Genomic DNA, 26122 nt, shown 5'->3' on the forward strand with positions numbered 1-26122 from the left:
GCTGTCTAGATTGTACTGTGTACAAATGTGTACTATAAAAACAGACTTTTGTCTTTTCGTGTTGCTTTTTTCATAGTACAGTAAACCTCGGATATATCGGATTCAATTGTTCCCACTGGTTTTGTCCGATATAAGCGAAATACGTTATATGCGTATACTGGAAAATGTCCGTTTTACGCATATATCGGATTTATATCCGGTATATGCGTAAATGGCATTTTATCCGTTATAAAAAGGCACTTCCTTGACTATGTTTCCAATGTACCTGGACGCGCAGGCAACGCTGCAAACGCTGCAAATGACGTCGTATAGCGGCCTGTCACGATTCGGCGAATTGGAGCGCCACGATGCGGCCATCCGATATATGCGAGGGAAATTTAATGGAAATGCATTGGAACGGGACTGGAGATTTTGTCCGAAATAGGCGAAATCCGTTATAAAAAATCCGATATATGCAATGAATTTTTATTGGAAATGCATTACAGAAAAATCGGTTCTTTTTTATCTGTCCGTTGTGAGCGAATTTCCGATATATCCGAGTCCGATATATTCGAAGTTTACTGTATGTCATTTATTTCAAATGTAGTATTAGTTATAATTTGACGCAAACGTGTTACTTGTATATTACCGTGACCGTGACCCCAATTCCATCTGTTCATCGATCATTTTATATTGTCAATCATTAGGTGATCTATGCTAATCATTGCAGCAGTCACACCCATATTGCAAATGTTGATCTGAAATCGACAAGAGAATGTCAACATCAAACTAGCAAGTGGGTTTGGAGGAGGAGTGGTGTGAAAATTTAACATTTTTATGGGCGTCCCAATTACTTTTAATTATTTGCAGATGGTTTTGGAAGGCGACCCCTTCAAAGATCTGGGATCTACTTTATCATGATAAAATAATTTGACATTTTGTAAATGAAGCGTATTTGAGAAAAACTCACATCGGACTTACTCCATGCGTATGTTTGGTTTTTCTTCTAACTTTCCCACCCAAGTGAGCAAAGTGCTCTACCTCAGGCTGTCCCACAATGCTCATTGGCCCGGATTTCAAGTACCAGTTATGGCTTTTTGAGCCATATCTGTGTCATTTTTTCATCTCATTGTGATGAGACTACACATAAGAAAGTTTTTATAAGAACAGGGATTTTCAGCTTTATGTCAGCCTACTTCGGCGCACTTTGAGTGGGAGTAGCGACTAGTACGTCTGCCTGCATATGTGGTGATCTACTTAAACCGTTGAATAAACCCACTCCATCGAACATTTACTCAATTAAAACTGGTGGTAACAATATCAGTAGAAAATAATGAAAATAATATTTCCAATGACGGTTGATGATTGTCACACACTATGATAGGGTATATTTGCATTTGAATTATCACATTGGACGGTGGTTATTAATCATTATATGTGAGATACCAACTGTAATGTAATTAATGATTGACTGTTGTGTATAGTTCATGCCAAAAAGAAAATAAAAATATATGTACGTATATATATGTATGCATATATACACAGTATATATGTATATGTGTGTACATATGTATATATATACATATATACAGTATATATGTATTATATATAATTATATATGTATTTTTAGTTATGAACAGTAACATGGGATCATACTAATTTACACAATAACATGACATTACTTTGTCAACATGGTGGCGGATTTACAATTCTCTGCTTCCTGTATCGCGGACTGAGGAGCGAACGCTTTCATTACATAACATGTCTCCAGCTTAGCAAGCTTAGCTGTGGGATTTCCCAGTAAATGTGAACTGTTTTGGTGTCTTTCCATTTATATAAAGGGACATTATACAGCGTATAACTAGAAAGGATGGATCACATTACAGTCATTGCGCATGTGTGCGCATATTTTTTCAAAAAAAGGCACCCTGAACACGCTAAACATGCTCATCGTGTTTTTTTCATTATTTTATGTAATAAATATACAACTCTGAGGTAAATGCACAAAACAACACATGATGCCTAATTGACAATAATATGCGAATGTACCAGGGAATAGTTGCGTCCCTTCGTTATGCACTGTGCCATAAAAATCCAAGCGAGCGTAAAACGATATTTATCACCTTTCTCAAGACCTTTCTTGATTATGAGTCCAAAAGCAGATTGACACGGTACCAAAACAACAGCTCTATTTTTAGTCCTAACTTGTTGAAACCAGTATAGTATAGTGACGTGATTATGTGTACTGATTTTAGTGTCATGGTTTAAGTTGTAAGCTTAAATTTGCTGATTTTTGCTTCGGCAAGACTGACTCAATAAGCAAGGTAAAGGTAAATATAACCTTTAAAGTGCACAGAACTACACCAAAGTTGATGTCGCAGTTTCTCATAAATAAATTATAGCTGTGCATGGCCAAAAGCTTTAATGGTTTATTCTATTGACCCTTTCTTAGCCGCTTATTCTACATGGATTTGAGAGACCACTGGTACAAAAGAACAACAACTAATAAGGCCAATCACATGAAGTGTCCCATATGTGCCACTCCTACATCATAATACCGCACCTCAATACATGACAAGCAAGCGGTGTCACATACTGGAGGCATCCGGGACAAGGAATACATCCTTGTCATCAAAGTCCTTTGTTGGCTTTTTGAATTTTCACAAATTGGACCCAGAAGGTCTACTGCATAGTTATTTGCAACCATCAAGTCAGATTTGTTGCATCCACACGTCAGTGTTCTGTGCTGACCTGTCTGCATAATATAGCAGTGCAAGCTCCGGTAGGTACGTATGTACACTAGTGAGGAGGAATACCTAGTACACAGTATGTGCAATGGAAAACAAAATGAGAAGCAATATTTATCCATGCATGAACGAGTGATACAAATAGGTATATTTTGATTCACAGCGATGTCTGCCCGTCTTCATGACATCAACCGTGTCGTGCTACAAGTCACATATACGGCATTCTGATATCAGATGAAAATGACCAGAGTTCCACACACAAGCATCCAAACAGAAGACAGAAGAAACAGAAATTTGCAAAACGGGGTATGCGGTGTGAAAAAATTCAAAGTTCTGCAAAGGTTTGTAAGATCACAATGTAATGTTCAGTAGTGTAACAAACTACCACAACTAACTGACTAAGCAATAAAACCAAATGATAAAGAGGGGCTAAAGACTTTAGATCGGGGATGCCTGCACTTTTCCAGCCTGGAAGCTACTTTTTATGACGACCAATCCCCGAAGATTGAACATAGAAACATAGAAAATATATATAGAGTATATTTACGATCTTAATAATATGAGTATTTATGTACGTTGTTGATATATGTGCAAATCGGATTTTATCCGTTATAAAAAGGTACTTCCTTGACTATGTTTCCAATGTCCCTGGACGCGCAGGCAACGCTGCAAACGCTGCAAATGACGTCGTATAGCGGCCTGTCACGATTCGGCGAATCGGAGCGCCACGATGCAGCCATCCGATATATGCGAGGGAAATTTCATGGAAATGCATTGGAACGGGACTGGAGATTTTGTCCGAAATAGGCGAAATCCGTTATAAAAAATCCGATATATGCAATGAATTTTTATTGGAAATGCATTACAGAAAAATCGGTTCTTTTTTATCTGTCCATTGTGAGCGAATTTCCGATATATCCGAGTCCGATATATCCGAGGTTTACTGTACCTCTTACTATAAAACAGGAAAACATTTACCGTAATAGACTGTGTTTTCTTAAACTTTGAACCCTGCAGCTTATGTTCTCATCTCGTGACATCTCCTTTACTTTAGAACTATGACTAATTGTTTAAATACTGTGCCAGTAAGTAAATTAGGAGCCAATCACGAGATATAAGTGAACTCACAACGAGCTTGTCAACCCATTGGAAATTGCAGGAGGTCATTACTCAATATAACAGTCTGATTCATGGTGATTGTGACCGATGTAATGGGCACCCCTGCTTTAGATGAACAAGACTGTAATAAAAAATTGCATGGAGCAAATATCTGTCTGAGCAAAACGAACAAGAACAAGTTTATTTTCCACAAATAAGCTTTTGTGTCTTGTTTTGCTGACTTACCGACACCTTGAATGTAAGAATAATGATGATTTGATCCATTAACTATTCATCAAACATACACCTTTTTGCAGAAGACAAAGACACATGTCAGTTCGGTTTGTGACACACGAGTTGACACGAAAAAACAATCCTCTTCATATCTGGTTTAGCAAGTGATAAAGACAGATATGCAGAAAAAAAAGAAAGGAAAGACATTGATCCCTGAGTGGGCGGAAATGTCAGGGTGCTCTAGGCAATGCGTTTTGTATATGTGGGGGCTGCTGTTTGTGTTGTTTTTCCCACGTGTGTCCATTGTTCAAAAACACCTTATTTGATACCGCACCCCACCATTTATTTCCCTGCATTTATCCAGTATTTTTCTCCCACTCTATTCTTACCATATATTCTGTCTTTGTTTGCTATCGATGCATATTATATACTGTATGCAGTGAACCATATTCCCATTTGAAGTCATGTGATGTGGATTTTTTTTTTATTGCATGAGAAGCAGAATTTGTCATACTCAAGCTTTGTCAATGGCCTCTGTTCTTGTCCCCTGGCTTCCTCCAAGCAGAAGCTCCTTAATTGACAGCTTGGTCAGAGTCCCATCCATTGTTCCAGAACAGGGCTCGGCAACAATACACTACACTATATGAGTGAAGGCTGACTCTGTGTCCCCAATGTATGTGTATGCACGCTCACATTCAATTACAGGGCTTTACCAATTTGTGTTAGCCTGCCAGGTGCTTGAGTCTGACCTAGAAAAGAATGGGTTGACTGAGAGAGCCATAATTAAACTTAGTCATAAGGAAAGTCACTTCTGGGACATGAAGAGTTCCATCCTCCACACTATTACTGGGCAGGAAGAAGAGATCCTACCAATTACGACCCCTCATTTCAGCGCTGTTAAAGCTGGCTCAGTCACCGCTGCTGCTGAGGACGGTGTTTTTTAGCATGTAGCCTTCAATACACAAACACACCTGGAAGTCACTTATTTCTTATTATGTCTAAATTATTTTAAATGGAAAATGCACTTTTTTATCTGTTTTTATATCTTTTGAATTCACAGAAAGGCATGTTTTTGTGTCTCACCTAAGAATTGTGGATGATAAAAAATAAAAAAAGGTATCAGAATGCAGGTGGTACTTGTGTTCCGTTCCTAGACTGCCATCTAAATTTGCTTTTAGTGCCGAGACTCATAACTAGCCACGTATCCATGGACCCAAATATTCCGCTTGCATTCGGTTTATTTGCTCAAATGGAAAGAATTTAACCTTTGTATGCACCTCATTCCGAAAGAAAAGTGCCAATCCGAATCCAAACAGAGGTGGAATATTCCATTCCCCGATCCCATTGAGGTATCTTGTACCCACTCGAACAGAAAGTTGTCAGGGTGCGTTCTTCTTCGTCATGTTCTATTGGTTATGGGCCGTTGGGAAGCAGCTTTTGGTGTCCATCTAAACGCTTCAAAAATCTATTCAAAAGTCCAGTTTTCCTTCAAAAATAATATATATCTATATAAAACATGTCCTGAGTTTAATTATAAAATATTAGCAAGATTGAATATTCTCTTTTCCTTTAAATTTATCCCTTGTGCGTTCTTTCAGCACATATTCAAATATGACGTAACACGCAGCTGGAGACGTTCTTCAGTTTTAAAAATTGAGGCAATCAATCGGAACTGGACTGCTGCGGAAAGTTTGTCATTGAATCCAAACTACACGGACGAAAAACCTGCAATACGGAGTTATTCCAATCAGCGAAAGAAAAAATCGGGGAAGCCATCATCACGTGATGTTAATGTTTATGTTTTACTGGGCATGCCCCATTGACTGTTGTGTATGATTTTTTGTAGATCCGATATTAGAATATTCCTTTCCATGTATACCATTGTTTTGGGAAAAGTCATTTGGAAAGATTCCATTGGGAAAGAGGAAAAACTCCTCATGTAAACGTGGCTACTGACCACTCACAAGGTGCAAGCTGGTCCTCGTTTATGGTGTTCCGAGTTTTTCCCTTTTGCGGTTACATACAAAGTTAAACAGTGTGTGAAAGTCAAATTAGATGCTCTGTGGTGAAATTAATTGTATTTGTCTGATAAATATTACAGCTACAATGCTAATGATTAAAATGAAAACTTACTAATGTTAAAAAAATGTTTCTGTAATGTACTACAACAGCATGTAATTTATGAGAGTTAGCTTTTTTTTATACGAAACACACACATTGGTTTTCTAATGTGATTTTAAGTTAGGATTATGTGCTCCATTTTATATATAAAGGCTGTTATGCAAATCTCTTGCATCATCCAGTATTTTTCTCACCATTAAAAAGAACCCAATAAGAGGGTACACTCATGCAGAAAATGTTTTATTCCTTGTGGTTATGCAGTAGGAAGGTTCCAGCCAAAACAAAAAAACAGTTTTGATATTCCTGCTGTGGTCTCATTGCGTGCCTGCAGGTCGAGATTACTGCCAGATGCATTGGCCATTTTGACAATTTCCCTAAAATCGGACTAAGCTCTTGTAACACAGCACATCATATGTGCCTTATTTGGGCTGTGATAATCCGTCCCCGCTTACACAGGTGACTACAGATTGTGAGTGACATTATTTGAATGGAAATATTTGATACGTTTGTCGAAACGCGTTTGTAAATAATTAGATATGAATGCCTACACTGCAAATATATGTGTGCATGTTTGTTTTATACATCTTTTTCAGTATGTGTAGCAACATCTTGCACTTTAGGAATGTTTGTGCCATATACTGTTGATATACGTATCCTACTGAGATCATTGGGCAAAGGCGGGTGTTGAATCCATGTGTTGTTTTTGTGTGATGTGCTTTAAAAGGGAGCTTTGAAAGAGAGTTTACAACCCGTGTAGCAGGCGATATACATTGTGCATTCTTTGTTGATGTATGCATTGGATGGGATTATCTTTGAAGAAAGAACATACAGTATTTGCACTTCAGAACAGTTTTGGTGAAGACATCTTTGTTGTAACTGATACTAGTTGGGACACAGTTCTTTGTCTTTACTGAGCCCCGTGAGATCATTTTTTACAGAATCTCATTATGCTGGATCACATTTTAAGCATGCTTAGGCTCGGGTAGACATTGTCCTTTCATTTGCTGTACTATAAAGGGATGTGAAGTTTTTATCAATCCCTTTGGTATAACATCCTAATTGGCTTGGTGTGTTGTATCCAGGTCAGAATACAGCAGGGACAAACTGAGTGGGCAATCTAGCCTTCAATCAGATAAGCTTAAAGGCTTTTGGGAAAAAAAAAGTTGAACTTTTGTATAGGTATGGCCTGATACCATTTTTTTCATGTTTAATTGATACTGTCAAGTTCCAGTCCAAAACCGACCTTCTTTTTTCCTTACATGATATACTATTAGATTTGTATGCATGTGCTTTTCTTCATATTGATATTAAAACACACAATGTTGAAACTGCCACAAATATTGTGCTCAACTGAAGACAGAAATCCAATTGCCCACAACTTGACTCTCATTGTTCAATAGTGCTGCTGCCTTTGTGTGGTTGCCATATTTACCCATCTGGCCTCTCATTTGTGATTCTTCGCAACGTGGAAAAAATCCCTGACTACTTTTTGTAATCGAGGTATTAGTTTTAATATAACCATTTTATGTCTGACATTTTTAATGATTTCTTTTGTGCTTCCTCTGGAACAAAAGGGAGTGGTGTCATCTGCAAATAATACCAAAGTCATTCATAACTTGTCAAAGATGTCATTGATGTACAAGTTCAACAGTTTTGGTCCCAGTATTGACCCATGGGGTACTCCACAAGTAATATTTAAACTTGCAGATGTGTGTTCTTCTAGCTTTACATATTGCTTCCTGTCAGTAGGTTTTGACCCAGTTCAAAGCTAATCCTTACCTCTCTAATTTAGTTATTAGGTTGTCATGATTGATTGCGTCAATGGCTTTTGTCAGATTCATGAATACTGCGGCTGCACTTTTTCTATGATTTATAGCATTAGAGTTTTACTCCGTAATTTCAATCATTGGCATTGAGGTTGAAATGTTGGCTCTGTATCCTTATTGACTTTCTCCTAGTAAGTCATTCGTATTAATAAATTTGTCCAACCTGCTATTGACTGTGAGCTTTTTTCATTTCTATGAGGGAATTTTACAGTCAGAATGTTACATTACTGATGTCTGTCAGCGGTTGTGCAATGTCATTGATTGCACATTTTATAGTTTCTATTTCGATTCCATGACAATCAGTTGATGTTTTTGCTTTGCAGTCATTGACAATATCAATGATTTTTTTTTTTTGTCACATCAGTGAGAAACATGGAATTTGGATTCCTTTCTATTGTTTCATCATTTTTCCTGAATTTTGAAATTCCTTCTTCCAGTTTCGGACTCATGAATGACGACTTCCTGTATAGTGTGTTCTTCTTCTTCAGTTGTTCAGTTCAGTTGTTTGTCCACAAACAGAGCCACGCCTCCCCTCGTGTCGTTCCTGTCCATGAAAGTCTTGCGAATTCGCACGGATCACGGTTGCCCCCTACACTACACGCCATACGCTTAGCTGTTTGCGGTCCAGCAGGTGGACTGCAACTGTTTCAGTGATCACACGCCCAGGTCCTACATTATAGTGACCTACATGCAGTAGATATTATTGAACTAGGTTACTGCTAATCAACGATATGCCCCGAGCATTGTCAGAGAGTGTGTGTGTTTGTGTGTGTATACACGTGCAGAAGAGAAAATTGACTGGGTGAAATTTGGATAGATAGCTAGCGGCTATGTTACTCAGTCTGCCAACTTGTTGTGTGTGTGTGTGTGTGTGTTTTCAATTACAGCAGTTATACGGCTGTACTGTCAACCTGTGTAACTAGTAAACCTGATCCTTATTAATAATCTTTAGGGCCCTATGAAATCTGTTTCATTTTTTCCAAATTCTGTTTGTTTTGTTTTAATTTTTGAAATCCCAAAATGCAAAAAATCTTACATTTATTGATGCGATGCAACATTGGCCAATTTTGCCCAGTACTGTATCTCAGAGAAGGATGTGACTAACTGTTCTAATGGTATGTCAGCCTCTGCACACATCCTCAACAAACTGTAATGCAATGCTTGTGGTTAAAGAAGACATAATCACCAATGCAATTTCAATTGCAATATTAATAAGCAAGTAAGTAAGATTACCTTATTTTGCTTACACAATTACACGATAGGCGGCAAAAGCACTTTTTTTTACCCTCTTATCTTGACTTTTTATTGGACCAGTGTTCTGCTCACCATATACTGTACACAAAGCCCTACCATTGATGGTAACACTGTGTGCCATTTGGTGCAGCAGAAATTGAACAGTGGTTGTGTCAGTTCCGGTTATGCTCGGTTCCGGTTACTGAAAATTCCTACTGTGTTCAGTGTTTACATTTAAATAAATATTTGTTTAAACTTGAGACCTGAAATATTTGTTATCATTGTAATTTTGTCATATAAATTGAGGGAGCAAAACAGTATCGGCCATCGGCTAAGGGTGATGGGAAAAAATTGGTAGCGGCATCGGCCAGGAAAAAAACCATATCGTTCAATCCCTACTCAAAACCGCCAAAATACTATATTACACGTTATCATGAATGTACCTGTTAATACATGGTTACAGCATGTACTTGTTCAGCGGGGGGTAATTAGTTCATACCACTTATCCTCAGCTCCTTCTGAATCAAATCGCCACATTTGGTGACCCTCGACGTGAGTAATATGTCGGCCGATGGAATGACGACACGTGTGCCTTAATTGAGTTCAGCCACATCATACGTATATAAGGAAACCAGTTTTAAATTAAATCTTTAAATTAAATGTGCATCCCTTTTGAAGGAATCAAATGGGAACTCTGTGACTGTGACTGTGACTTTTTCATACCGCGGTATACATTGAGACAGTTTTTTATATAAACATCAAAACAATAGCAACCATACGGGAGCATTGCTTGTGGTATGAGAAGCTCATACAGCTAAGCTAAATCATCCACAATCCATATGTGTACACACCTGTTCCGCTCACAAAGCCTGCTATTAAAACCCCCCAAAAAACCTCCAACAACGTTTTATGGTTTTATGTACATGCTGTGACCATGTAGTAACAGGCACATTCACGATAAAGACACAAATTTGTATTCATGTCTTACATAAAGATTGTGCATGATTGGTGATGCAAAATTCCCAAAAAAGTGGCATTTTCAAATAAGAGGTAGTCCTGCGCGACACTTTCGGCTTTTTCCTGATTATGGAATCACCACAGCGGATTTTTATTTTTTTCATCCGCATACTGATTTTGACTTGAGCACTTTATATTCTGAATGCCCTTCCCGACGAATACCAATGATGCTTACTAGTGGAGATTTGAACCTGGGGTGATTGCTCCGAAGTCCAAAACGCTAACCACTACGCCACTACTCCTGCGCTACACATTTTTCTCTAAATGCAACATGCAACTAATGTAAGTACACTGGGAGAAACAATAACGTTGCCATGTGATGTGTACCCTTTTTGCGTCACAGTACAACACAATTATTCACGTCTCCTTCCCTGTGACTGTGTTATGCTAATGGTAGTATAATGGCCTGCTGCTGTTTGAGTGGCTAGCTGAGTTTCCCTGAATCTTATTGCCAGTGAGCTGTAATTGTTTTGGCGTCGTGTTAGTGTGACATAGCGGTTGTCAGCATGCATTCATGTTAAATTGCACTGCATGACATGTTGTTCTTTGTGGGAATTATGACGGGGATTAATAAAAGGGAGGATGTATCTGTTTAACCTTTTTAAGGGCTGTTGAGTTGTTTTTTTTTTTTATAAACGTTTGTAGACTTCATCTATTCTGTTCTAGCTTTCATATGCCACCAACTTGCACCTCTCATTCCCTCCCTGTCACAGCCTTTGATGCATATTTGTTTGATTATTTTTCCTTTTTTTGTTTGAGACTGAAATTATTGAGAGTAGTGAGGAGAGAGTTTGTGGCATGTTTTTATGTTTTTTATGTGGGTGGCGAAATAAGGCTGCCACCTGCACATTGTATTTTGCTCACAGGGTACTATATTTTTCTCCAAATGCCCATTAAAGAACGTAAGGCATGAAAGCTGCTGCTGCCATTACATCGTAAGGTTCATATTGGCTCTTTAACGTCCTTAGCCTTTTTTTTTTTTAGCGCTTAAAAAAGCCTTTAAAAAAATCATAGACCAAGTAATATAAGTAAGAGCTTGGTACGCAAGTGAAAGTTATGCTGGAAAATATTTTCTCCCTTTTTTGTTGAGAATTGAAATGTTCTACTACCGAAAGGGATGTCTTTTGAAAAATGGCTGGGATTAAATGAGTTAAAAATAAAATAAAACAGACAAATTACATTAGCATGAAATGACGTCCGAAAAACGGAAATGACACAATACATTACCTCATATGTCAACAGTCAAACGAGGAGCCGTCATAACCTGAAAACTGTTTTAAAATAGTCCTACTATAAGTTATGTGCCAAAAAGAAATTGTGATTCATATAGCTGTGTGGAGGGCGGCACAGTGATCGAGTGGTTAGCGTGGAGACCTCACAGCTCGGAGACCAGGGTTCAATTCCTCCCTCGGCCATCTCTGTCTACTGTTTGCATGTTCTCCCCGTGCATGCGTGGGTTTTTTCCGGGTACTCCGGTTTCCTCCCACATTCCAAAAACATGCTAGGTTAATTGGCGATTCCAAATTGTCCATAGGTATGAATGTGAGTGTGAATGGTTGTTTGTCTATATGTGCCCTGTGATTGGCTGGCCACCAGTCCAGGGTGTAACCCGCCTCTCGCCCGAAGACAGCTGGGATAGGCTCCAGCACCCCCGCGACCCTCGTGGAGTAGAAAATGAATGAATGAATACAGTGAAGAAAATAAGTATTTGAACACCCTGCTATTTTGCTATTTCTCCCACTTAGAAATCATGGAGGGGTCTGAAATTTTCATCGTAGGTGCATGTCCACTGTGAGAGAGATAAACTAAAAAGAAAAATCCAGAAATCACAATGCATGATTTTTTAACAATTTATTTGTGTGATACAGCTGCAAATAAGTATTTGAACACCTGTGTATCATCTAGAATTCTGACCCTGAAAGACCTGTTAGTCTGCCCATTAGAAGTCCACCTGCACTCCATGTATCATCCTGAATCAGATGCACCTGTTTGAGGTCGTTAGCTGCATAAAGACACCTGTCCACCCCATACAATCAGTAAGACTTTAACTTGTAACATGGCGAAGACCAAAGAGCTGTCCAAAGACACCAGAGACAAAATTGTACACCTCCACAAGGCTGGAAAGGGCTACGGAGCAATTACCAAGCAGCTTGGTGAAAAAAGGTCCACTGTTGGAGCTATCATTAGAAAATGGAAGAAGCTAAACATGACGGTCAATCTCAATCGGAGTGGAGCCCCATGCAAGATATCACCTCGTGGGGTCTCAATGATTCTAAGAAAGGTGAGGAATCAGCCCAGAACTACACGACAGGACTTGGTCAATGACCTGAAAAGAGCTGGGACCACCGTTTCCAAGGTTACTGTAGGTAATACACTAAGACGTCATGATGTGAAATCATGCATGGCACGAAAGGTTCCCCTGCTTAAACCAGCACATGTCAAGGCCCGTCTTAAGTTTGCATATGACCATTTGGATGATACAGAGGAGTCATGGGAGAAAGTTTTATGGTCAGATGAGACCAAAATAGAACTTTTTGGTCATAATTCCAATAAGCGTGTTTGGAGGAAGAAGAATGAAGAGTACAATCCGAAGAACACCATCCCTACTGTGAAGCATGGGGGTGGTAGCATCATGCTTTGGGGGTGTTTTTCTGCACATGGGACAGGACGAGTGCACTGCATTAAAGAGAGGATGACTGGGGCCGTGTATTGTGAGATTTTGGGGAACAACCTCCTTCCCTCTGTCAGAGCATTGAAGATGGGTCGTGGCTGGGTCTTCCAACACGACAACGACCCGAAGCACACAGCCAGGAAAACCAAGGAGTGGCTCCGTAAGAAGCATATCAAGGTTCTAGCATGGCCCAGCCAGTCTCCAGACCTGAACCCAATCGAAAATCTTTGGAGGGAGCTCAAACTCCGTGTTTCTCAGCGACAGCCCAGAAACCTGACTGATCTAGAGAAGATCTGTGTGGAGGAGTGGGCCAAGATCCCTCCTGCAGTGTGTGCAAACCTGGTGAAAAACTACAGGAAACGTTTGACCTCTGTAATAGCAAACAAAGGCTACTGTACCAAATATTAACATTCATTTTCTCAGGTGTTCAAATACTTATTAGCAGCTGTATCACACAAATAAATTGTTAAAAAATCATGCATTGTGATTTCTGGATTTTTCTTTTTAGTTTATCTCTCTCACAGTGGACATGCACCTACGATGAAAATTTCAGACCCCTCCATGATTTCTAAGTGGGAGAAATAGCAAAATAGCAGGGTGTTCAAATACTTATTTTCTTCACTGTAGCTGTGTGTAAATATTTTACACTTTCCTGAATTTCTTGTTTTTCTGACTTCCATATACTGTATGTTGCCTGTAGAGAAGAGTTTATTACAGCCTCATATGGAATTAACAGTAATGATAATAATTCTACTGAAGCAATGGGCTAGGAGTGTCACAAAAGGAATCGTACATCCGCTTGTCATGGTTTGAGTCCGGAACCAATTAGCTGTGATAAACAAGGTGTTACTTCATGAAGGAAAGACAAATAATCACAGCTCTGCGGTCAGTGTCGCCACTGACGTGAAGTTAGATTTTTTTGGAAGATTCACATCCAGGAGTGTTTGGAGGGGGTGAAGCCAGCCGCAGTCACCTTTGCTGTCTTTGTGCTGCTGGACCATAATTCAGGCTTTAGTCTTCTTCTCTGCCATCCCTTCTTTACTTATTTCAGTGACTCCCTAGAGGGTACATTTTAAATGTAAGAAAATTGACTGCATCTCTTCGAGCAAAAGCTTCAGCTTGGCAGTTAAAATTAGTTTATTAGTTATTTAAACCAGAATAGCACTAAACTACAATTTGATTATATTGAATGAAACAGGATATTTGACAGAGCCGTAAAATGTTTGTGCATATACATTTTCCTGTAACACTGAAAGATATCAACTATGTAATTTCCATGGGTATATATTGGAAATAGCATGACCTGAAAAAAAGAAAATCCATTATGTTAAAAATAAACCTACCATACAAATTTGGGACTTGACATTTTCTTCTTTTAGACTGTAAACACACAAAATCATCAGGGTATCAAATAATTATTTCTCTCACAGCCAACAATCCATAACTACTCCTGCAAATATAAACCTCGGTATTAATAGTAATGCACTCCTGAGCTGACCCATATGTGTTCTGTCTGTGGCCAAATCTGCCAAAAAAATGAAAAAACGACCCGATAGAGGACTCAACTGTGCAGGATGACACCCGTTGTTTTATGAGTACAAAAGTAAAAAAATAGGACAAGGGAATAAGTTATCTATTATATACCCTGAAATTGATTTCTAACCTATTTCCTCTCCATAGCGGCATGGTGCCATGTTGAAAAAGTAAATACTGAAATAAAAGCCTTCTAAAATTATGCTTGCAGATGTATGTATGCTTTCCCCTGTGATGATCTTTAACCATCCTTTGCAATTATCCACGCTGAGTATTTCTTCCAGGCCTGCCCTTGTCGCTTGGCTGTGTCCACCCACTGTGGCCGTAACTACCGGATGTCAGTTTGTTAATGAAAGGAGGAGCCTCTGTAGCTGTAGTGATAGGTGACGGACCCTGGCCTTTCACTCTGCAGGCTCTTATAATTGGACAAATAAATGAAAATATTAATATGTATTTGTGAGTTTTTTGGGGGGGGCAGGATTTGAATGTACATTTTCACAACTATCGTATTTTCCGCACTATAAGGCGCACTTGAAAATGAAAATGGATGATGTGTCTTTTAATGGAGTGCGCCCTATATGTGTTCCAAAATCTGTAAAAATGCTGTTTTTTTTAAGTGCTGCGCTTAAGTGCTCCGCTTAAGTATAAGAGAACTACACGTAATACACACAGCACGTATCCTAACGGGTCCAACAACACTGCTACTATCTCTCCTGTGAAAGTTAAGTGAAGTGAATTGAGAGGGTTAAAAAGTGACGTTTGCCCCGGCGACTACGGACTACCTAACAACGACAGACTCCGACAATGATGAGTGGAAACCCACTGGCAAAATTGACGTGATGACAGTGGTTACACACCACAAGTTGAATGGACTATCTAACAACGAAAGACTCCGACAAGGATGAGAGGGACATGTTTGAAATTGACATGGAGGACGCGCCGGGCGAGTGGAGCTTGGGCTAAGAATAAAGTTTTTTGTGCAGCGTGTAATGCTAGGGGGTCAGTACATACTGGTCACCTGTACATTATTTAAAAAAAAAAAAAAAAAACCTTAAACTGTATTATGGAAAGCAGGAAGTGAACAAATGTAACAGTTACTGATTGTAAAAGTACCAGATGGAGGGGTAGGATTTAATAAGCTTTGCTTCTTCCTACTCCTTTTGGACATGTGGAACTGGGAACTGATTATGGGATGTACTCAATTGTAATCTGATGCATGTTCAAATAAAATAAAGCCATTACCATTACCATTACCCCGTAACTAAGTTGAGAGTGTTGCCACCCAAACGGTTCAGGCAGTAGGAAGAAACCTTTTGTTTTCGTTTTTGGCCCAAGATCCCCTAATTGAGACTGCGCCAACGCAGGTGCGGAAAATACGGCAATTAAATGTGGCTTTTTGGTGAGTCACATAAAGCGGGCAATTTTTTGTGTCCCTTTTAGTCTTTTAGGCTTTCCGCCCTGGAATGATAAACTGCTTTTATTTATTTATCTAGTATTTTTTACCCAAAAAAATAGCTTTATGAATTAATGTGACCTACCTCTGAAGAGAGGCAGATTGCCAAGCCGGAAGCAGAGTGGACCGCAGAATTAGGACAGACAAGAGGAACAGCAAAGCTTGAGAGTGAGAAAAAATGTTGGATTTCGTGTGCCTTGCTGAGCTGATATTGATTAGATAGTTCTTTCATTAACCGGAATAGATGGAAGGCTGACTTATTGGGGCATATGGTTAGCTCCAGCACTGGGTCAGATCATAGATTGCCCTCATTAACACGAGACGCCGCTGGTTGCAGTGATCACAGGCTCAGTCTAATGACATAATCTACTTAACTGTATATCAAAGTATAAAACGGCCAAAATATTGGAAACACTGACTGATATTTTGTAAGATTTTCTTGAGGTATCAAGGTTGGAAAATAAATAGCACACATTCATCTCAAAGGGTTTTGTTGAAATTGAAAAACAGGACCAACATTCTCTTCAATCGTTGGATGAGCTTCACAATCCTGTATTGTAAACTTCAAGCTATACTGTAGAAATCCTCCCCTGAGGACTCTAAGTGGGTTTCGAATAGAGAATCTTAAAGAACCAAATTATAGAATGAGAACCAGATTGTTTATTCCTGACAACAATACCTAATACAGACATCCGGGCTTATCTGCAGTCCCTGTATGCCTACAAGTAAGCGGGTCTTATTACAGCGCAGCTGCAAAAAAGCACCCTTCCTTTCCCTGCCCGGCCTTTTATACACTCGAGAGTGGAGTCCTGAGGCTGGAGTCCTGGACCAATCAGCTTTCGCCACTGCCCTTGCTTGAACCGCTTTCTGTTTCTCTTTTCGTTTGTTCGCTGTGGCATCAAGGCATCTTTCCTTTGCAGAGGTCATATGCGTACTTGATGTTTCCACCTTAACCGTCAGATGTCACGTTAGTCCTCTTTTTAGTATCCTTTGTATTTGTGAGACTATGTGTTTGCTTTTATCTTTAGCTAGCAAAATTTAGCAAATACCTTCAATACTAAATGGAGTTACAGAAAATAAAAGTGCAGTAATCCCAGATCCCAGATCAGATAAGTTTTTGTGTGGTAATATTTATAATCGAAAGCATTTTTAGTCAGCATAGAACATCTGTTTACAACCTTCTAATTACATTATAAATATAACATTGCTAGAGCCTTCCAGACATGAAACAGCACCCCTATAGTCACCTTGACACTCCTATTACCCAAAGGAGTTGACGTCATAGGAGTCAATAAGCCATATAAGGCACAATATATATCATAGACACATAGGTAGACTTCTTTTTGTTTTTTTTTGAGGTGGTTATTGTCTCATCAGTGTAACATTACTGACACTATTTGTATTTTAGTTTAGTTTACTTATACTAGAATGTAAGTAAAAACTATTCACACTTTTTTTTTATTTTACATTGCCATAAAATAAAGTCTAGTAAAGTTCTGAAAGTTGTTTTTAGTCTCCTTAAAATAAAGTTTGCATTTCAACTAAATGGCAACACAAACATCATATCATGAATATCCGCCCCTGCTGCTTTTTATTGCGTTATCTCATTGGAAGGCTCTTTCGTTGTCTCCTACTCCATTAGCTGTCCATTTCTTTATATTCTCGACTGTACAGCCCTTTACCCTGGAGCTTTATGTCCTCCAACTGTCACTCCGCCTTTCAATGGGTCCCGTTGTACTATTGTAGCATGTGTGGGGGGAAGTAGACAGTGATTCTGTCGAAGGGAGGCATGGCAGAGCCTGCCCATTGTGACAGAGAAGAAGGATGGAGGTGTCTAAGCCATTACTGGCAAGGGCTAAGTGGTGCCATGCTGTCCTACTGTCTGGCCATCTTAGCGCTTGGCTCATCTCCCTCCCAAGTCATTAAAGTCTCTGTCTTAGCTGTGAAATAAAGGCCCTATCACTAAGGGACAGTCAGGTCCATGTTCCATCACGTTTATTGCCCCTTTATCACAAGGCTCTTTGTCCTTGTCCCCGTTCACAGCTGACGCAGTCATAACCATGACAAACATGTAAAGTGAATAAAATCTCTATTGAAAATATATAGCGACTTCACCTCGCTGGTTCCCATCCCATATCGACTCGTAATTGCTTTTTTGCTCCCTGAAGTGGACCATAAGGCAAATACTATATAAACACTGTGTCTGCAATACGGTATTTTCCAGACTATACGTCACTTGGGAGTGTAAGTTGCATCAGTCAAAAAATGTGTCATAAAGAGGAAAAAAACACAAGTCGCACTTACCAGTATTTACGATCATCAAAGCAAGCTTTTTTGTAGGAATCTCATGGAGCCTCTCCTTACAACATTAAATTCACAGAAGAAAAAAAGAATACCAGAAGGAGCAAACTTGACACCGACAAGAACACACACTAAAGCTACAGAACCTGAAATACGTCATTTTGTAAATATATGGATACATATATAATACACTGTAGAAATGTACCAAACAGCTGTATTTTAACACTACAAATTCTTTTTTTTAATACAAAGGGAATATGGCCATATAGACATGAAATAACACCCCAATAGTCACTTTTCCACTCCGGTTATTCTTTGTTTACACCACATTGCGCGGAGTACGGGAACACTGCAGGGACATAAGAGACAAAAATAACAAAATTTTACCACTTCCACACAGAATGAGAGGTTAAATGCATTGACTTCATGACGTTTTGACCAGAATACTACATATACGTAACTTGTCTTTAACTATTATTTGACTAATAATAGGCCAGCGATCATTTTTTAATACATTTTTGAAAATAGATTGAGGCGAGTGATGAGACATCTGTGTGTGTATAAATATATATATATATATATATATATATATATATATATATATATGGTGTATAAGTCACACCTGATAGGAAATCACATGAGCTACTGTATGTCAAGTGGGACATGCTGACGCTGTGTTTTAATTAATGAGTATTTAATATGTCACACCAGACGATGGCACATGCACTGATTTCAGGATGAGCGATTGCGCTCAAAAATAATTTACAGTTGCAATAACATAACGCTGCCATCATTAGGTTCTGTTTTAAAGTTCTGCACGTCTGATGTGGCTGTTTTGTGGCATACTTTTTGTATAAGTGACTGTGGGTCCAGTTTGGCGAAGGTGGTTGTTCTGTGCCCCAGTGTACCAAGCGAGGTTTAAATATAGCGGATACCAGCTGGCCAACAGTCTTGAGAGTCATGCTGGACATCCAGTTTGGGCTTTTCGCTCGATGGCTAGTGCTCTCAACTCAAAATTCCGAACACGAGACTGGCTGGACCAGGCATGTTTCAGATATATAATTGGATGTGCTTCGCGTCGGCTTAAGCTCACCTTTGGGACGAACAAAAACAGACAAGGTGGGCCAGCTACTCCCGTGCAATATCATTAGACCACATAAATCATTTTTTGGTTATTGAGTGGAAGTTGCAACTTCATATTCAATGAAAAATGCATTCCCAGCAGGTGTAATGGCCGGGTGTCCCAACACTATTTCCTTGATGAGTATTCCATTTAAACCTTAGGCTATTTCTGGGACAGCAGTGTAGTAATACAGCATCATAATTAGTAGATAGCTGATTACTCTCTGCTTGACCCAAGCTTGTTGGTGCTCTTCTGGGAACAGGAGGAGGGGCAACAGTAGAGGAAGGAAAAGAGTAATTGTTGGCTGGAGAGCAAACCCTGCACTGGTGTATGAATGAGGTGATTAATATGCAAGGAATGGAATGCCGCCCCAATGCCAAGCTTGGAAGGACTAGGAGTTGTTCATTTACTCCGTGTGTGTGTGTGTGAGAGAGAGAGAGAGAGAGAGAGAGTGAGTGAGATAGAAATAGCCAAAGCAAGCTCATAGATTCTCAAAGAAAGCCTCTGTTGAAGCAAGGCAGCAGTATAAACTGACTCACAACAACAGAAGGGAACTGAAAGACTTTCTTCACTTTGAAACTTCATGTCGGGAGTCATTGAAATTACAGTGGGGGACACATATTACATTTTTCTCCCTAAATGCTTCATGGTGATTTTGCCTTCCTCTTTTCTTAAGTTTTGTTTTACTTTATTGGTAGCAGAACATTGCTGACCTTTTCTTACTCAGACTAGTTATAACAATATTATTAAACAGGGGGCTGCATATCTTTTCCTAAACACGTTGTACAGTAAACCTCGGATATATCGGATTCAATTGTTCCCACTGGTTTTGTCCGATATAAGCGAAATCCGTTATATGCGTATAGCGGAAAATGTCCGTTTTACGCATATATCGGATTTATATCTGGTATATGCGTAAATCGGATTTTATCCGTTATAAAAAGGCACTTCCTTGACTTTGTTTCCAATGTACCTGGACGCGCAGGCAACGCTGCAAACGCTGCAAATGACGTCGTATAGCGGCCTGTCACGATTCGGCGAATCGGAGCGCCACGATGCGGCCATCCGATATATGCGAGGGAAATTTAATGGAAATGCATTGGAACGGGACTGGAGATTTTGTCCGAAATAGGCGAAATCCGTTATAAAAAATCCGATATATGCAATGAATTTTTATTGGAAATGCATTACAGAAAAATCGGTTCTTTTTTATCTGTCCGTTGTGAGCGAATTTCCGATATATCCGAGTCCGATATATCCGAGGTTTACTGTATTCATTTTCCAGTCGAATTAGCAGTGCACTCAAAAGACTAACACCAAGTACAGTCTTACCTGTCACCTTTGTTGCACCCAACCGTGTTGCAGAGTAGAGCTCATGACCACGGTGCCTTGCTCATAACCCTATCATATTGCTTTCATTTGGACAAATGAAACCGCAGCACCAATAACACACTTTTACACATTCACGATAACATCCCGTCAGCATCAAACTCAGTTGTCTTTATCAAACATACAGTATGCTGTCACTCAGTTCTGTAGGAATATTTCAATACCTCTGACTTCAGCTATTTGTGATAAAAAAAAAACCACACTTTTTTTCTAGAATGCATGAGGCGCGGACTGACTTTGCCGCTACAGCTATCAACATGTAAAATTCTTGATGTCAGCAATGCACATATCCTACTCTCAACAAGCAAACAACATTTCACGTTGTCTTTGGAATACTGTGGGTTTACACGTCTCCCTGCATCTGACGACCGTGCTGCACTGACACACACGGTGTCTATTTGTACATGCCACAAATCTACACGTCAGCATCTGATGCTGACAGGAAAACATGCAAAAATATGCAAAAAAAAAAAAAATAGAAACATTACACACAAATATTTTCTATGGTCCAAAAAAAACCATGAACACTTTACTTTGTGTCCATGCATTCACTCAAGTATTTTGAAACGTCATAATTGGCTTGTCAATCAACCTGAACACAAATCCTCACAGAAGCTGTTTCGCTAATCTACTTTATTGATCAACTAAGCTGTTGATCAAGTGGACGTTTTTCATTTAAATTGGTTACATTAATGGAGATTCATAATGACAGTAAAACATTACCGCATATGAGTATTGATCAAAGTTATGATATGGCCCAAAACAAAATGAAAGCCACGCCATAAGTCTAAAGAAGATTGTCATGCCATCTATAGGAAGTGGAAGATCTATGAAGATCTATGCTAAGATCTGCTCAGCAGCATTGTTTTGCAAACAACACTGACATTGAAACAGGAGTTGGGAACAAGCACAGATTCATTGATTATGCGGTCTCTCTTCAAAAAGCAAGACTTCCAGACATTAGAATACCCAATACCCATTGCACGTTGGCATTCAAATATTGATTGTGCAATTGGCACATATAATACATTCTGAAAACGGCATACTAAAACATTCAGAACCCCCTGCAGTCATTTATTTTTGTTGGGTTGGTACCTTATCTCAGTGGAAACATGAAAATGTGTTAGAATACTCCTGCACACCAACTCTTGTTGGGGTTTTCAGACTGAAAAGCGCTCATCCATCTTTTATGCAGTGCAGTGCACATGAACATCTTAAAATGGTCTCAGTATGGTGTTTGAGAATACCAAATGATGATCTACGCGGATCAACATATCCTACACTTGTCATCTGTTGGTAGCGAAACTGAACTGATAAGAAGAGTCCCGTATTCATTATGCAGGGGGCAAACAATGCGCTTTTATTTTGAAGGCTTTAGGGCCTAAGATCGATAGATCTTGCAATTGAAACTATTCCCTTGGTCTTTATACTTACACAGCACTATGGTTTTGGAGGGTTTGATTTTTGATGGAAATGATAACCAAAAATATGTCTCGCTTTTTGTACGCTCCTCCTGGAGCCTATCCCAGCTGTCTTGAGACAAAGCATCCATTTTATTTTTTGTCTGTTAATTTATAATATTTGTTTGTTTAATTAATTTTATTCAAAAAACTCTTCACGTTGCAGTTGCATTGTTAAATCCTCTTGAGAAATTAAAGTTCATTGCTTTTGATACGGTGTACTCGCATTATTATTATGCCATATATTATTATTGGATTGATATAAAAAAATGGTCTCAAAGTAATGTTGACAATAATACGATATATCTGCATTTATTGTCCAGTAAAATGTGTTGTCCTGACAGGTCTATGTAACATTAAAGTGAAGTAAGATAACAGTCGTTAAGTTAAAAGTGGGTGGGGGTTGGTCTGACAATAATTGTCAATGACGTGTGATAAAATTCACGGCTGGTGAGGAACCGACGCCTTGTGTGCAAATTAAGTGATGTATCTAAGAAAATGTAAAAAAGTGTTGGAATCATTCAGAAAATAAATTCAGGACAAATATGAATATTTGTATTTTATCATTTTTTTTTTTTTTTTCATCATGACAGGTGACGCTTTGCCTAAACTGCTTGCCCTGACCGCAGGTCACAGCTAATTGTTCCTTTTTTGAATACCATACAAAAATGCCAGATGATTAAGACTTTTGGCATTTAATACAACTCACATTGCGTGTGTGTGTGTGTGTGCGTGTGTGTGTGTTCTGCCCCATTTGATGTGTGAAACATCTTCAGAGGAGTATGAAATATGTGTCCCAGTGGCTGGCTGGCTGGCTTTGTAAATTTTGATGTGGATTTTGCAGTAACAGCGATGAGATTAAAATCTAAATCGCTGGCCCAAAGGCTAAAGTAACTACATATTTGACCAGGGTTGACCCCCACGCATGTAGCCAAAGCTGCTTAGAGCTGATGATACGACGGAATATAATCACAAGGGGATACTTAAAGTACATCAGTGTGTTAAGTGTCGTGTATAATTTTCCAATAAATAAAGATTATATTCCACTTTGATTAGTAATGCCATACAAACTATCATATGAACATTATTTTTTATTATATTATTTTATATATATTATATATTTTTCATTATATTATTTTTATCATTATTATATTTTTTAAATTTAGTAATGCCATACAAACTATCATATGAACATTATTTTTTATTATATTATTTTATATATATTATATATTTTCTATTATATTATTTTTATCATTATTATATTAAAAAAAAAGATTAACGACACATCTTTTTAATCAGGTTTTTAACTAATATTTTTAAACTTTTCTTATGTTTTTATCTTTTTAGTCCTATTTTATGCTTTTAGTTTTTAGCTTTTAACTCCAGTATTTCCTCAGGGGGGGTCCTCCACACTGGGGGCTGTGTCGGGTCTGCTGAGGGGGTGCCATCCTTGGGTCCCCTCGACCCGGCCGGCTGGGGGTTCCTCCCTTTAATGTGGAGGTCCGCCCCTCTGTCGGAGTCGGAGGGCCCGGGTGTGGACGACCCCAAAGGTGGCGTTCCCTTGATCCTCAGTGCCATGCCATGTCTCCCTACTGTGTGTGATTGTTGATTGTGTGTGGGTGTGTGTGTGTGTGTTGTATGGAGGGTGGCAGGGAGGGGCTTTCTTAGTATTTGTATTTCCATTTAATTGTGGTAATTGTTTTTAATTATGTAAAGCACTTTGTGTTGCATGTCTTTGCAGGAAAAGTGCTATACAAATAAAGTTGATTTGATTTATTATTGGATTTAATCCATATGTGCGGCAATGTTTTCAATACATGAAAACAATCAACATCTTAACCATACTGTTGTAAATTACTCACTTTAGATCGGACTAAAGCAAATAAAATCCACTTGATCTTGGGTTTAAATGAATAATCCAATCATGGTCTGGGTCATTACAGTCAAGGCAGATGGAAAAGTGTCAGGTGAGCGCCGTGTAACTTTCACTTTCAAGGACACCGCTCCAATTATCCTCTTAGTGGAGGAATCTATCAATAACGGTGAGGAATCACCTCATGGTTTAGAAGGAAATATGTTGGAGCAGAGAAACGACAATGCAGCCCATTTCCTCTTTCTTTTAGCCATCCATTGTTGAAATTGATTGTTCTGCATTGGTCATTCCCAAAGGAGCCATTTGGACATTGGGTTCTTCAATAGTCTTATTCTTACACACACACACACACACACACACACACACAGATATGATGTATAGCTTCTATGACCGAGGAAGCACCTTTGGTAGTTGATTTATCCCATTTTCAAAAATTAATCATTTTTCACTTAATTGCGCATGTGCATGAGTATGCTAATCACTGAACATCTAGTCCCATCACATACTGATAGTTGGCGAGCTACGCCCTTACATTCAAATGTGCACACACACACACACACACGGTTGTTAACATATTTGCTGCTTATTAAAATGTTTCAGCTGTCAGTCCGCTGCTTCCCTGCCCCCTTAAGGCTTTTTTTTTTTGAGTATTTTTATCCTCTCCAGGACCATGGAGGACCACACACTATCAGTTAATTAACAATTTAGCCAGACCAACACCCTTGTAATCATCTACTTAGCGTTGAGGGACTGACACCAAGGAGGATAGGAATCGGCAGAATATGGCGATGAAACCAAATGAAAAATAAAATGACCAGCAAGAGAGAGACACAAAAACGGGCACACGTATTGTACAGGTGACACCTGGTACTGCACAAAAACTTGACACACAATGTGAACTTCAGAGTATTTGTGTGTTATTTCTAGAGTTTATCATCGAAATTCGGATTTGGAACTGACACTGATTCAAAATCAGAAATATGCCGTAATGTCCAGGTTATGCGTTACTTTCTGGATTTCTACTAATTTATGTTTGAACTGTTTTTTTTTGCTTCTGCATAAGGCAAAATGTATTACTGCTGTTCCAAAAGAAGACATTGTTGTGCCTCACACAGTTTAAATTCGGGTCCATTCACTACTGTTTCTGTTACGTGCATTTTGGAGCACGTTTCTGACATTTTATTGTAAGTTTAAGGCATGTATAGTGATAGAAGTAGATGACATAGCCATTTATATCAAAGCGATACTTTACTTACTTAACTTTTGCTTGTTATGTCATGGTATGTTGGTATTCTATGGTTTAATTGTGTGGTTTGGACCTTTGGAAAGGACAGTGAGTGTGTCTGTGTGCATTTGTGTGTGGGTGTCGACCCTGACGCCGTGCACATCCGACATAACTCTATTACTCATAGCTCCCTCGAGGCTGAAATCAATCATTGTCGTCAATAAAGACTGTACCAGAAAGCACCCATCAGCCTCGGGGTGTGGTCGCAGTGTCAGAGGAGCTTCCCAATCAAAGATGTTCTTTTATCACTGACCGCACCTCCAGAACTACTGGATGTCAGTCAGCCTTTAATCCTCTTATGCAATCGGTGCTTCCCATGCTTGGTGGATAAAGGCTCACTGTACAGCCGGCCAGTGGAGACAGACAACACATTCCACAGACAGATACATGCATAGAGCAACATTTTGGCATTGTTGGTCGTAGTAACAGAATTGGCCAATAAAAATGCAATCTGGAAAAATTGGAATTGCATTGGCCTACAGTTTATTGAAGATAATACAGCAATACAAAAGTAAAATGATCAGGTTAAGAGTTGTTACATCTGATTTAAAAACAGTGACAATGTCCAATGCTTTCGAGTTCTTTAGTTCCAAGAATTTCAACAAAATGATGAAGGGGGCTCAGGTCCTCCAATTTCAATTTATCTTGAAGAACGCCTTTTCACCCCAGTTCTGTGTTGATGGTAACCTATAATTTAAACCATACCCATCCCTATCTGTGGGTTGTTTTTATTGAATGGGTATACAAAACCAACTTAACGACAAGTTTCCACAAGATTA

General features: G+C 39.0%; 1 protein-coding gene and 1 long non-coding RNA gene across 5 annotated transcripts in view; one reads left to right on the top strand and one right to left on the bottom strand.

The window, feature by feature from the left end:
- lsamp (limbic system associated membrane protein) overlaps positions 1 to 26122 on the top strand; it is a 282520-nt gene that overhangs the window by 155517 nt on the left and 100881 nt on the right. The window lies entirely within an intron of this gene.
- LOC131134989 (uncharacterized) lies at positions 13879 to 16066 on the bottom strand. The gene is made up of 3 exons (XR_009131507.1): positions 15998 to 16066; positions 14270 to 14306; positions 13879 to 13984 (listed from the first exon to the last, which is right to left on the bottom strand). It is a non-coding gene; the product is annotated as an uncharacterized LOC131134989 (long non-coding RNA).

The sequence above is a fragment of the Doryrhamphus excisus genome, chromosome 8, assembly GCF_030265055.1.
Source record: "Doryrhamphus excisus isolate RoL2022-K1 chromosome 8, RoL_Dexc_1.0, whole genome shotgun sequence".
NCBI classification, from domain to species: Eukaryota; Metazoa; Chordata; class Actinopteri; order Syngnathiformes; family Syngnathidae; genus Doryrhamphus; species Doryrhamphus excisus.